The sequence below is a fragment of the Bos indicus genome, chromosome 19, assembly GCF_029378745.1.
Source record: "Bos indicus isolate NIAB-ARS_2022 breed Sahiwal x Tharparkar chromosome 19, NIAB-ARS_B.indTharparkar_mat_pri_1.0, whole genome shotgun sequence".
In the NCBI taxonomy this organism is placed as follows: Eukaryota; Metazoa; Chordata; class Mammalia; order Artiodactyla; family Bovidae; genus Bos; species Bos indicus.
In genome coordinates, this window is record NC_091778.1 from 56,435,381 (window position 1) to 56,450,663 (window position 15,283).

Sequence of the window (15,283 nt, forward strand, 5' to 3'; positions counted from 1 at the left end):
GATCCTTCTCTCTGTTTACTTGGCAACTGCAAAATAATCACGTGTTTGGATTCTAGATAGACATGGCAAATTTCCATTGCATATGGACTTTGTTGCTTTCCCACCCAGTGTTTTTTTAAATATTTATTTGGCCACACTGGGTCTTCATGGTGGCATGTGGGATCTTTAGTTTCGACACGAAAACTCAGTTGCAGCATGTGGGATCTAGTTCCCTCACCAGTGATGGAACCTGGGCCCCTTGCACTGCGAGTGTGGAGTCTTAGCCACTGGACCACCAGGGAAGTCCTTCCACTCAGGATTAGTCCAGTAGATTTGGTTTGTGTGTGTGTGTGTTTTAATACTTTTTTTAAATTTTATTTTTTGATCTAGGCCCATGGCAGTGAAAGCACCAAGTTCTAACCACTGGACCATCAAGGAATTGCCAAGACTTTATTATTTTATTTACCCTGGGTTCGATCCCTGGGTTGGGAAGATCCCCTGGAGAAGGGAAAGGCTACCCACTCCAGTATTCTGGTCTGGAGAATTCCATGGACTATACAGCACATGGGGTCGCAAAGAGTCAGACACGACTGAACACGCATGCAAGGGCTGGCTAGTGTTCAAAGAAAACCAAAGGAAAGGAAATGAGTTCGTCCCACCCCTGCTCCTAAGGGAACTGGACTTTATCTCTTCAATTCAGAAATATAAACTCTAAATTGAAGCCTATCTACAACCCAAGTGAGAATTTTCTAGTGCATTGCTTTGTGCTGAACATTAAACAGCAAGTAAACAAGTCTGAGTACCACAAAGTTTACAGATAGTAAAACAACTTAAACACATTTACATTTCTCCAGGAACTTGGCTGCACATTAAGACTTTGAATTCCTCCCCACTACGAATATAAATTATTACTATAAATTCTTTATGGTATTTTGATCAGCTTTTATGATATTTTGTTGCTGTCTTATGATATTTAGAGTATAAATAAATGGGAACATATTTTGTTCTGAGTTGTATATAAATTTGGATAGATAGGAAAGAATAAACACAGGTCATAAGACAGAAAGGGAAAGGAAGTATACACTTGGTGTATATACACTAAAACACAGACATACATTCATTCCACAATCACACACCATTTCAAGCATACCTCAGCCCATGGTATTAGCTGAGCCTATTGGTGAATATTAATTTGAGCCAGTATATGGCAAATGTCCACAAAGCCAGGCAAAGGGAAACCACCAGAAAAAGAACAACTACTAAGAATCTGGGAGGTGAATGAACCAGAGCTCACATAGCTCAAAAAGCCATGGCCAGCAGATGGTGACTGCAGCCATGAAATTAAAAGACGCTTACTCCCTGGAAGGAAAGTTATGACCAACCTAGATGGCATATTCAAAAGCAGAGACATTACTTTGCCAACAAAGGTCCGTCTAGTCAAGGCTATGGTTTTTCCAGTGGTCATGTATGGATGTGAGAGTTGGACTGTGAAGAAGGCTGAGCGCCAAAGAATTGATGCTTTTGAACTGTGGTGTTGGAGAAGACTCTTGAGAATCCCTTGGACTGCAAGGAGATCCAACCAGTCCATTCTGAAGGAGATCAGCCCTGGGTGTTCATTGGAAGGACTGATGCTAAAGCTGAAACTCTAATACTTTGGCCACTTCATGCGAAGAGTTGACTCATTGGAAAAGACCCTGATGCTGGGAGGGATTGGGGACAGGAGGAGAAGGGGATGACAGAGGATGAGATGGCTGGATGGCATCACTGACTCGATGGACATGAGTGTGAGTAAACTCTGGGAGCTGGTGATGGACAGGGATGCCTGGCGTGCTCCAATTCATGGGGTCACGAAGAGTCGGACACGACTGAGGGGCTGAACTGAACTGAACTGAGCAGACCTGTGTTAGAAGAACTGTCAAAGGAAGTCCTGAAAGAAAAGGAAATTATGCCCGGTGGGTACTCAGACCTACAAGAAGAAAGGAAGAGCTCTGGAAATGATAAAACACCGATTTAATTTTCAATGTTTTTGAAAGATGATTGATTATTCAGAGAAAAGAAAATAGTGACGAAATGTAAGGTGTTAAACACATGTAGAAGTAAAGTGTACAATAATATCGATATAAAGGATAGGAAGGGGAAATGAAAGTACACAGTTTCCACATTATATGTTAAATGGCATGCTGTCATTTGGAAGTAGATTATGATAAACTAAAGATGAATATTATAAACCTTAGAACAACCATTTTCAAAATAACCCAAAGAAATACAGCCAATAAGCCAATAGAGGAGATAAAATACGAAAGAAAAAAAGAACAAAGAACAGACGAAACTAATAGAAAACATTCAGTGATCTTGTGGGTATAAGCCCAATCATATCAATAATTATATTGCATGTAAATGTACTAAATACTCTGAAAGACAGAGACTGACAAGCTGAATTAAAAAAAGCAAGACCAGTCACATATTATTTAAGAATGAAAAAAGTTAACCATGTAAACATTTATAATAAAAAAGCGAGAGTGGCTATATTAATGCCAAACAAGATAGACCTCAGGACAAGGAATATAATCAGAAACAAACAGGAACATTTTATCATGATAAGATGGTCAACATATCAATAAACAAAACAATTGTAAAAGCACATATATCAAATAACAGAGCTTCAAACTACATGAAACAAGAACCGACAAAACTGAAAAAAGAAATAGATAAATTCAAGCCTGTTTTGGAAATGTCAGGCTCTTTCTTCTAAGGCTAAATAGACACCTTCCTTATGATGTAGCAATTCCACCTCTAAAGACTGACCCAAGAGAAATAAAAATATATACACAAAGGGGTTTGTACAACAATGTTCATAGCAGATCTACTCATAGTTCATAATAGCTAGAAACTGGAAACCTGAATGTCCATCAATAAGAGAATGGTTAAATAATGTGTGGTATATGCACACAGTGGAATAATAAATACGAGAAAAGAGAACAGGCCACTAGAGCACATAATCACGAAGAACATAGACTGCATGACCAGTTTTATGAAGCTGGAGAACAATCAAAGCTCATTTTTATCGAAAGAAAACAATAGTGGTTGTGTCTAGAGGCAACGGCGGATTGACTGGAAAGGTGATGGAAACGCCCGTATTTTGACGGGGTGTCGGTTACAGAAGTATGTGCAGTTTCAGAACTGTATACTAAAACTATGCATTTCACTCCAATTAAACATAAACAAAAAATTTAAAAATCTATGTATTTCAGTATATACATATATATGTATGTGAGTTATTCCTCAATTTAAAATATGGGATGGCAAAAGCAATCAATATAATTCACACTAACAGACTGAAAACAGAGACCTAATAGGGTTATCTCAATAATGCATTTGAAAAAATCTAATATTCAACACCCATTTATGATTTTTAAAATTTTTAGCAAACTGGGAATGGAGGGGAATTTCCTTAATCTGATAAAGTACAGCTGCTAAAAAATAAAGTCAGTAACAAATATCATTCTGAGTGGCAAAATGCTGAAAACTTTCCTCCTGAGACTAAGAAAAAGATAAAGATGCCAGCTGTCATGACTACTATTCAACACTAAACTGGATATCCTAACCGTATCAATAAGCAAGAAAAAGGCATAAAATGCATAAAGATGAGAAAGTCATTATTGTCTAGCAACATGATCGTGCACATAAAAAATCCAGAATAATCTAAAAACTACTAAAAATAATTAGTGAATTCAGCAACATCTCTAGATACAAAGTCACTTCAACAAACCTTTGTGTTTCTGCATGTCAGCAACAAACAAATAAGAAATAAAATTTTTAAAACAGTGTAATTTACAATAACATCCCAAGGCACGAAACTCCTAGGAAAAAATCCTAAGGGAAAATGCGCACATATCTATACTGAAAATTATAAAACATTACTGAGAAATTAATGAACTCAAATAAATGGAACTACACACAAAGAGATATACTCAGAAACACTATAGATAGGAAATTCCCTAGTGGCCCAGAGGTTAGGACTCCTCGCTTCCACTGCAGGGGGTATGGGTTGATCCCTGGTTGAGGAGCTAAGATTGGACCAGGCACGTGGCAAGGCCAAATTTTGATTTATAGATAAATCAAAGTAGAATGCTAAAAATAACACACAGGCAGGCAGAAAAGAGTGGGGGATGTGGGCACTAGGGGCAGCAGGGAAGAACGGGGCTTCTCAGGTGCTGCTGGTGGTAAAGAACCTGCCTGCCAATGCAGGAGATGCAGGTTCTATCCCTGGGTTGGAAGATCCCCTGGAGAAGGAAATGGCAACCCACTCCAGTATTGTTGCCTGGGAAATCCCACGGACAGAGGAGCCTGGCGGGGCTACAGTCCATGGTAGCAGGAAAGAGTCAGACATGACTTAGCAACTAAATAACAACAAGCATGACCACAGTGACTAAGACTCTGAGCTTAGCAGGAAGTCTGGTTCAATCCCTGGTTGGGGAACTAGATTCCATGTGCTGCAATTAAGTAGTTCACATGTTGCAAGTAAGAAATTGCGTTCTGCAGCTAAAAGATACCATACACAGCAAGAAGATCAAATATTCCATGTGCCACAACTAAGAGCCTGCCTGGTGAAATAAATAAATATTTTTAAAAATATGTGCATGCATGTGTGCTAAGTCATGTTTGACTCTTTGTGACCCTACAGACTGTAGCCCGCCAGGCTCTTCTCTCCATGGGATTTTCCAGGCAAGAATACTGGAGTGGGTTGCCATCCTCCTGCAGGGTATTTTCCTGACCCAGGGATCGAACCCACGTCTCTTATGTCTCTTGCAGGTGGGTTCTTTACCATGAGTGCCACTTGGGAATCTGCTTGGCTTCACTAATGTACCGTATCTTCCACTGTGCCTGGTAGCCTCCAGACCAAGACTCTATTCAACTCTTAGAGGAAAACAACCCTCTGGTCTTTTGCCAAGAATGAAGGGCAGCATGTGGTTGAAGAGTGTGTGGAAAGGAATTTTCTTAAACGTATTTCTATCAAGCCTCATTATAGAGGTACATAATGCCAAAAATTCCTAACCCCTTTGAAGCTTCTATAGTATAAATTAGTTTGGTTGTTGCCTCCCCACTAAAAGTTCATATGCAGCTATCTGGAGATGTTAAATCAGTTACTTCTTACCCTTCTGATTTCAATTTGCAGAACTGTGTTGCTATGATCTCTAAAACTCTCTCCCTCAACTTTGTGGGTTTACGCTTTCAAAAAATCCCTTTATTATCTATCGTAGTGGTTTTTTAAGAGGGAATATAAATAAATGCACGTGTTCAGCCTATCATCCTTATCCAGAAGCCTATGAGAAATGTTTAGTCTAGTGGTTTTCATTTTACTGTTGTTCTTTTAAAAGTTTAAGAGACGCCTTCCTGGTCATCTGGACGCTGGTAAGTATTGCCATATGGGTTCAGTGCCCCACTTATATTGATGATTATTTACCCATCTCCTGAAATGTCATATTTTAACTAACTTCTACCACAATGTTTCTCAAACTAGAGGACAGAGCTTTTCTATATATATGTAGAAAAAAGTATCCTCACACTTTAAAAATTACTATCAGTGATATGGACCTGGGCTTCCCAGGTGATGCTAGTGGTAAAGAACCAGCCTGCCAATGCAGGAGACATAAGAGACATGGGTTTGATCCCTGGGTCAGGAAGATCCCCTGGAGGAGGACATGGGAACCCACTCCAGTATTCTTGCTTAGGGAATTCCATGGACAGAGGACCCTGGTGGACTACGGTCCATAGGGTTGTAAAGAGTCAGACGTGACTGAAGCAACTTAAGCACACACGCACAGTATGGAATCTCTGAAACCTTTAAGCAGAAGAGAGGTTATGTTTAGAGCACCATCTAAGTCACATGGGCAGCTAGCTGAGCAAAAGTTGAATTTGAGAGGACAAGATGGAAGGCAGACTGGTGATTAGAAAACAGTTGTAACCCAATATTGTCCACTTATAGTAGGGGCGGGGAGATGAGCACAGATTTGAAAAATATTTAGGATCCAGGAAGTCAATGGATAGTAAATAGAGGGATGTCCCTGGTGATCCAGGGATTAAGACTCCCAGCTGCCAATGCAACAGACCCAGGTTCTATCCCTGGTCAGGGAACTAGACTCCATATAATGCAACTAAGAGCTCCCCATTCCACTAATAACTAAAGATCCCACGTGCTGCAACCAAGGCCTGGCACAGACAAATAAATAAAAATAAATACATCTTTAAAAAACAACTTATTTTTAAAAACAAGGCTCTCCTCCCTGAAAAACAAGATAGCACATGGATTCAATTTGGATTCCAACCTAACAACAACAACAAGAAAAAAACCATAGTGAACTGTGTTAAGCACCATAGACAGGAAAATAGAAAATCACTGATTTATTTTGGAAAGTTAATTCACTATAATAAATACAGTATTACGGCAGCACAATTGAGATTAATGATGAAATCACTTTAGAGTTTCATAATTTTAACATTTTTGTTTCCTATTATTCCCAGGACCAATTATAATTGTGCAAAATGTTATCAACTGCACTGTCAGACAAACAGACAAATTATCTCTTGTTAAGACGAGTTTCTCATTTCTGACAAAATAACATTTGTTTTCTCAAGAAGTTGACATTTTTCAAGGGACTGAAAAAAAATTCCCATTAATAGGTTTACAGAAAAAAAGGTAGAAAAAGAAACATTTTACATCTTGAAAAGCATTAGGCACTAATTGTTTGAATCACAAATGCTAATCTGTGTTCTGACTGACCCAGAACATCCCAGCTGATATTCAAAATTTTGTCATCAACTGTATTTTCTTTTTGCAAGCTCAGTTTCTACTCAGCTTCAATTCTGTGCATAAATTTCTCTTCTTAAAAATTCTTGAATTAAAACTAGAACAATTTTCATCATGGCTTTTTTCATAAAATAATAATTAATCATCTAAAAATGGTTTTGATTGAAATAACAAAAACTAGCTTCTGGCACATAATTAGAACATCTGATAAATTTTGATTAGGAACTTGCTTGAAATTCATGCCGTTTCAGATACTGAAAAATAAATTGATTTTAGTTAAAAAAATTTTTTTACAAAGATGCTTATAAAAGTTGTTTCGGAATGAAGAGCACTCAAAGTTTGATCTCTCAGTTCTGTAGAACATAATCTTAGGCGAAAAGTATGTATATATACTCTTCAAGATTTTAATTCAACTAAATGACATATTTCTAAAATATCTAATGAAGTATATTTCACATGTAGACAAAAGAAAAAATTAACATTTTATTATGGAAAATTTCAAACATATACAAGAGTAGAAAGGATAGTGCAGTGAACTCCTAGCATGCAGCTCATATTAATAATAATACAAGTACTAATACAACATAATAGAAAAATTGTCAACCCTTAGCCAATCTTGTTTCATCTGTAGTCCTTATCCCCTTCCCACTAGGGCCCACACTCAACTATTTTAAGCAAATCTCATGCATCATTATTGTTTTATCTGCAGACATTTCAGTATGCATTACAAGAGGTAAGAACTCTTTAAAACAATATTTTAAAGACTTTAAACACTTAAAAGTTTTAAAGACTTTAAAAACTCTTTAAAATATTAGGTGTAATATTATTACACCTAAAAGAGTTAAGAATTTCTTAGATTCACCAAATATCCAGTTTGTATTCAAATTTCCCTGATTCAAACAATAAAATTGTAGAATAACAAACCAACAGAAAAACCAACATTAAGTTAAAAATCATTGCAGGGGATAAATTTCCAATATGACAGCCCAAGAAATTCCACAGACCCACTCTGCAGTGGAACTGGTGAAAAGTATAAAAAATAACCACTGGGACTTCCCCGGTGGTCCAGTGGCTAAGACTCCACACTCCCAGTGCAGGGGCCCAGGTTCAATCCCTGGTCAGGAAGCTAGATCCCACCTGTTAAAACTAAGACTTTCACATGCTACAGCTAAAGATCCTGCACGCCCAGCTAAGACCTGGAGCATCCAAATAAATAAAAGAAAAAAAATTTTTTTAACAGATAACCATTCAAAGTATCTGGAAATGGTCCTAAAAATATACAGCAAATACAGAAACATCTATTGGAGAAAATCTACCAAAAGTTGATAAGAGTCTTTGAGCCAGAATTGCTCTTTCTCTCTCTCTCTCTCTCCCTCCTTACTCCCATCCCAGTGGAAACAAAAACTCCAGTCCAGATTGTTACAGCCAAGTGCACAGGGCTCACTCTCCCATCAACTCCCTGTCAGAGGGTTCTTTCTAGGAGGATTAATGCATTGACATTTCTCATCCTGCCCTAGGTACCTGCTTCTGAGGCTAAGCTATGGACTCTCTTCTGCTCAGCCCTCCCATTCATGGAGTATGAGGCTCTACTTTGGGTGTGATATCACTGAGGATTCTGGGGCCTTGGTCATCCCTGCCCCGGCTCATAAAGTGGTGGTTTAACTCCAGGAGAGGCAAGCAGAGAAGACCCGAAGCTATGGCCTCTCTTCTGCCACTTGGTCAACTTTTACACAGGGGTATCACTCAGAAAGAAATACATCATTGTCCCCACCCACAGCTGGAGTCCAGGCTCAGAGAGTCTGCCCAGGGACAGAAGCAGACTATAAAACAGACAGGTCTAATCTCTTCCCAGAGGAACTGACCTTATCTGCAACAGAGTGGAGAAGTTCAAGCCTAAGGATGCTCTCAAAACAGAAGGCTGGGACTTCCCTGGTGGCCAGTGGCTAAGACTCTGTAGTCCCAATGCAGGGGGGCCCAGGTTCGATCCCTGGTCAGGGAACTAGATTCCACATGCCCCAACTAAGACCTGGTGTGGACAAACAATAAATAAGTTTATCAGATCAGATCAGATCAGTTGCTCAGTCGTGTCTGACTCTTCGTGACCCCATGAATCGCAGCATGCCAGGCCTCCCTGTCCATCACCAACTCCTGGAGTTCACTGAGACTCACGTCCATCGAGTCAGTGATGCCATCCAGCCATCTCATCCTCTGTCGTCCCTTTCTCCTCCTGCCCCCAATCCCTTCCAGCATCAGAGTCTTTTCCAATGAGTCAACTCTTCGCACGAGGTGGCCAAAGTACTGGAGTTTCAGCTTTAGCATCATTCCTTCCAAAGAAACCCCAGGGCTGATCTCCTTCAGAATGCACTGGTTGGATCTCCTTGCAGTCCAAGGGACTCTCAAGAGTCTTCTCCAACACCACAGTTCTAAAGCATCAATTCTTCGGCACTCAGCCTTCTTCACAGTCCAACTCTCACATCCATACATGACTACAGGAAAAACCATAGCCTTGACTAGACGAACCTTTGTTGGCAAAGTGATGTCTCTGCTTTTGAATATGCTATCTAGGTTGGTCATAACTTTTCTTCCAAGGAGTAAGCGTCTTTTAATTTCATGGCTGCAGTCACCATCTGCAGTGATTTTGGAGCCCAGAAAAATAAAGTCTGACACTGTTTCCACTGTTTCCCCATCTATTTCCCATGAAGTGATGGGACCGGATGCCATGATCTTCGTTTTCTGAATGTTAAGCTTTAAGCCAACTTTTTCACTCTCCACTTTCACTTTCATCAAGAGGCTTTTTAGTTCCTCTTCACTTTCTGCCATAAGGGTGGTGTCATCTGTATATCTGAGGTTATTGATATTTCTCCCAGCAATCTTGATTCCAGCTTGTGTTTCTTCCAGTCCAGCGTTTCTCATGATGTACTCTGCATATAAATATATATATATATATTACAAAAAAAAAAGGAGGCTGTGTTGAAAGGCAACTGGAAGAAGAGTGTAGATTCCATGAAGATCAGGCTAATGCACAAGTCAGCTAGTTTGCAGGAGAGAATCAGGGAGAGAAACAGGAGACAGTAACCTCAGGAGCTGTTCCTTCAAAGGAGCCCGAGTCTATAGAGCAATTTCTGTGCCAGGGCATTGTTGAAAGCAACAGATCAACTGGCAATTAACGCATCTTGACAGCTGCATGTGGTCAGGGGAAGAAATGAAGAGGATCTGGCCCAAGTCACGGCTAACCCAGGGTGACGGTGGGCAGACCCCAAACTGCACTTCCCTATGCACCAGCGGTTAACACTTCAGGGACCACAAAGACCAGTGGGAAAGAAAAAAGTCTTCAGAAGTGTGAGGAGGTGGAGGAGATGTGAACTAAGATATTCTAGTGGAGGGTGTGGTGGGTGAGAAGACTCTGCTTTCGCTGGCCGAGTGGGTGGGAGGTTCTTGGAGGAAAAACCCAAGGGGTCGTGGAGGGGGGCTTTCCCTGGCCAGGTCGTCTGGGAGCGCTTAGGAGGCCCTGTCTCTGTGGATGGATGTCCTGCAGGGTGGCCGTGGGCCAAGCAGGTGTGGAGTACAACCCTTCTAGTAGGTCCTAGCTAATGAGAGAAGAGTGGACATCCATTTCTTGATCCCCAGGCCTGATCTCATCCCTAAACTGTGACTTTTCTGAGAAGAGCATTCATGGACTTTGTGGGTAGTGAGACATGAAGGGATAAAAGGAGTACGAAAAGAAAATGGTAAAAGACCAAGTGAAATGTGGGATCTCAAAAAAAAAAAAAAAAAAAAAGAAAGAAATGTGACACGTCTCAAAGCCCTGTGACCTCGGATCACTTCTCAGTTTCTTCATCTGCAAAGTGGGGAGAAGGGGGTGGGTGAGGAGGGAGGCTTCTTTAAAATAAGCCAGCCAGTCACTAAACAAACAAGGGCGTTACAACAAGCCTGGGGGGAGTGAGGGTGGGGGACCCGTACCCAGAGTTGCTACAACGCTAATTAAAATGTCCAGTTTCCAACAAAAACAGATGAGACAAGCAAATAAGCAGGCGTAAAGAACTAATAAACAGAAACCTCAGTTAAATAGAGTCAGGAGACAGAAGGGGGAAGCTTTCATGCCCAGCAAGGGCAGCAGAGCCCAACAGGAAGAAGAAAGATACCGCTTTCTTCCTGGCAGGGACTCAGCCAGTGAAAAGCCTTGGAATCTTTGTTTACTCCTTCCCTTGCCCTGCGGGACCTGCATATGGTCCTTAATTATAGATCCAGAAATTCCAATTCTCTGTTGAGCCCCATGTTTCTTTTTTTTTTTTGGCTGTGCCAAGTGGCTTGCAGGGATGTTAGTTCCCTGACCAGGGGTTAAACCTGGTCCCTATGCAATGGAAGCACGGAGTCCTAACCACTGGACCACCAGGGGAGATAAATATATTTATATATAACTTGTATCTGGACACACCTTTCCTCCAGCTACGAAATACAAAAAAGGAATCTGTATGGGACTAAAAATAACTGCATGCAGATGCAGGACTTTTAGACACAGCAGGGGAAGGACGAATTGAGAGAGTAGCAGTAACATATATACACTGCTGCTAAGTCACTTCAGTCGTGTCAGACTCTGTGCAACTCTAGACAGCAGCCCACCAGGCTTCCCCGTCCCTGGGATTCTCCAGGCAAGAACACTGGAGTGGGTTGCCATTTCCTTCTCCAATGCATGAAAGTGAAAAGTGAAAGTGAAATCGCTCAGTCGTGTCCGACTCTGTGCGACCCCATGGACTGCCGCCTACCAGGCTCCTCCGTCCATGGGATTTTCCAGGCAAGAGTACTGGAGTGGGGTGCCATTGCCTTCTCCAATATATACACTATCAAGTGTAAAATGTAAAGAGAGCTTCCCAGGTAGTTCAGTGGTAAAGAACCTGTCTGCCTCTGCAGGAGACGGAGGAGACAAGGGTTTGATCCCCAGATGGGGAAGATCCCCTGGAGGAGGAAATGGCAACCCACTCCAGTATTCTTGCCTGGGAAATTTCACGGACAGAGGAGCCAAGCAGACTACAGTCCATGGGGTCTCAAGTCAGACACGACTGAGTGACTGAGCACATGTGTAAAATAGGTACCTAGTGATAAGTTACTATATAACACAGGAGCCCAGCCTGGTGCCCTGTGATGACCTAGAGGGTTGAGACAGGGGGAAGACAGGGAGGCTCAAAAGGGAGAGAATGTATATATATGATTATGACTGATTCACATTGTTGTATGGCAGAAACTAGAACAACATTGTAAAGCAATTTTCCTCCAATTAAAAAATAAATTAAAAAAATAAAAACAACTGCATGCATGCACAGTTGGGGCAAATTCTGGACCCAAACGATACAAAGAGACCAAAAAACCCAAGTGTCACTTTTAAAGACAGGATGGCTAACCCTAACCCTGCACACACCACCACCCAAGCCACCACCCCTCTAGCCCACCCCCTGGACACACCCCTATCCTCACCCCATATAAGGAACAAGCTTGCCCCTCCCCAGGGATCAAGCAAGCAAGAGTTCCTTCTGGCCCCCAGTAAAGCCTTGCCTGAATTTCTTATCTGGCTTCTGATCAGTTTCTATTGATTAAAGAGGCCAAGAACCCTGAGCAGTAACAGCTGCTTGTGCTATACAGTAGGTCAAATAAAACCAGTTTTGCTGTTGAAATAGCTGACCATCTGTTTGTTTCAGGTCCACACAAGAAAGCATGACTGTTAAACCAGAAAAAGGCAGTCAGCAGAAACTACCTTGTGGGAGTGGCCAGATGCTGGATTCAACAAACACCTAAAAGGAGTCCTGCAAATGACACTTTTAATTTTCTTCAGGATTCAGATTCAGAGGCAGACACAGCAGGACTAGAACAGGAAAACGTCTGCTCCATTGTTCTGCTGGGAACGACGCAGGCCCTGGTGGCCTCCATGGGACAGTTTCAGTGGGGAGGTAGGTAAAGAAACCAGATTCGGAGAGAAATGGTCACAGCGTGGTTGTCCCAACAAGAATGAGGATGAGAAGGAAAGGGTAGTTACGAAGGGTGCCAGCTCAACAGAGGTTTTGTTTGACTTTGTTTTGCTTTTTAGGATGAGCTCTTTGGGATATATTCATAGCCCAGGGGGGCTTCCTAGGTGGCAACAGTGGTAAAGAATCCACCTGCCAATGCAGGAGACACAAGAGACGAGGGTTCGATCCCTGGGTTGGGAAGATCCCCAGGAGTAGGAAATGGCAACCCACTCTAGTAATCTTGCCTGGAAAATCCCACGGACAGAGCAGCCTGAGGGCTATAGTCCATCGGTCACAAAAGAGACAGACACAATTGAGCAGCTGAGCACACACGCATAGGCCGGGACAAGGACCCTGTAGATAGGGAAGGGATGGCTGCCAAAGGGCAACCCAAAGAGGTGGGAGCACACAGCAGAGAGGCCGGCTTTTACAGGAGGAGAGCTTGGGTGGGTGCAGGTGAAGAGGCGTGACATTAACACGCTGGGAGCCCTCACCGGGTGAATCACATTTCTGCACACATTAGCAGAAGCACTAACTGCCTTTTGTCCAAGACTATCTTTCCAAGATTGTTGGTATATAGCAAACTGTCTTAGAAGACAAAGATAAGACCCCCATCTGGAGCAGAAGACAAATTTCTTACTTCCAGCCTAAGTTTTTTTTTCCTCTCTTTAAAAAAAAAGTCTTTTGGCAGTGCCCTGCAACATGTGAGATCTTCATTCCCTGACCAGGGATTGAACTCGCGTCCCCTGCATTGGAAGATCAGAGTCTTAACTTCTGCACCACCAGGGAAGTCCCTCCAGTATAATTTTTAATGCCTGCCTCGAGGGCAACGGCAGGTTTGCTTGCAGCCCATTGGAAAAGATTCTGGTTTCCCTTGTTCAAGGTTCCTCAGCTGTGCGGCAAACCCACAGTATGTGCAGCAAACCCGCTGTGTGGCCCCTTTTGGGTCCCTCTGCCTCACCTTCTGGGGTCTGAAGAGCAAGGAGGCACCATCTTGAAGTTCACGTTGCTCACTGTGCCACCAGGAATCAAGTCACTCATCTCTGACCCCAGAGTCTCACGTCTTCTGCAGGCATCCATCAAACTGTAGCAGGCTGACCTGTTAGCCCGATCACAAGGTAAACCTCAGACCCTTCACGTTCTGGCCAGGAGGTGCCTTTGTAATTGTGGGCCTGGGAAATTGAAGCTCCCCTCTCGGAGGAGGGGGAAAGGAGGCAGGGAGAAAAGAGGCTTGAGGTGACATCTTGGAATCCCTGTTGGGCAGGATGGAAGCTGGAGCTAACCAAGGATGGGGAAATGGCTGGTTGTAGCAAGCCCAGCTGATGCTCAGTGGGTACCATTCTACTCTGGAATGAAACAGTCCCCGGTCAGCAGCTCCTAGCCAGGCCAGGAAGCGGGCAGCGTGGGGGAGGGGACACTGCACAGGCCGATCAGAGTGTGAATCCAGGTCGGAGTTCTGCTGGGCGGAAAGCCAGGAACACAGAGAGAGTAGCTCTCAGATTATGAATGACCCCCAGGGGCCTGGCTGGAAAGGAAAGAAAGCTTCAGGGAGAGAACTGATGTGCCAGCAGACAGTGGAGGGGCGAGGACACAGGAGGCTGCAGACGGGAAAGAGAACCCCATGTGGTGGATAGGAAGCTCTGGTCTTAGTGGGGTATTACCTTTTAAAAATATATGTATATATTTCTTTATTGGTCTGTGCAGGATCTTAGTGGCAGCATGCAGAATCTTTTTAGTTGTGGCACAGGGGACCTTTAGTTGTGGTATGTGGTATCTAGTTCCCTGACCAGGGATCAAACCTGGGCCCCCTACATTGGAAGCTCAGGGTCTTAGCCACTGGACCACCAGGGAAGTCTTGAGGTACTTGTCTTTTAGGCACTGGAGATGGACCCAAATCCTTAATACGGATGTGCTTGTGTGCGTGTTAAGTCACTTCGGTGGTGTCTGACTCTTCACGACCCTATGGACTGTAGCCTTCCACGCTCCTCTGTCCATAGGATTCTCCTGGCAAAAGTCCTGGAGTGGGTTGCCATGTCCTCCTCCAGGGGATCTTCCCCACCGGGGGATCAAACCCCAGTCTCCTGCGTTGCAGGTGAATTCTTTACCGGCTGACCACAAGGGGCTGGGGGTAGGTTTGAGACTTAGGAACTTAGAGAGAGGTCTGATGTTTTATCAGCCCCTGAGGAAATGGGAGAAGGTGCTGATCAAGGGATAAGTAACAGAGACAGGTATTTGGGGGATGGAAAACCATAAAGATTAAAAGACTTGAAATCATCATTTTAAGTCGGTCTGACAGGAGGGTAGCCAGGGGCAGCATTTTTTAAATAGTGTGAACTGAGTCTGAAGGACTTGCTCCTGCCGGAGAGCAGAGGCTCCACGAAGTTTTCCCAGTAAGCCTTGCAATTAGACAGATACCTGTTGCTGCACCCAGGCTTATCCTTTACATGAGAATTGGGGAGGGGTTGGGGGTGGGTGAGTTGCAGTTGCCTGTCATCCTCGC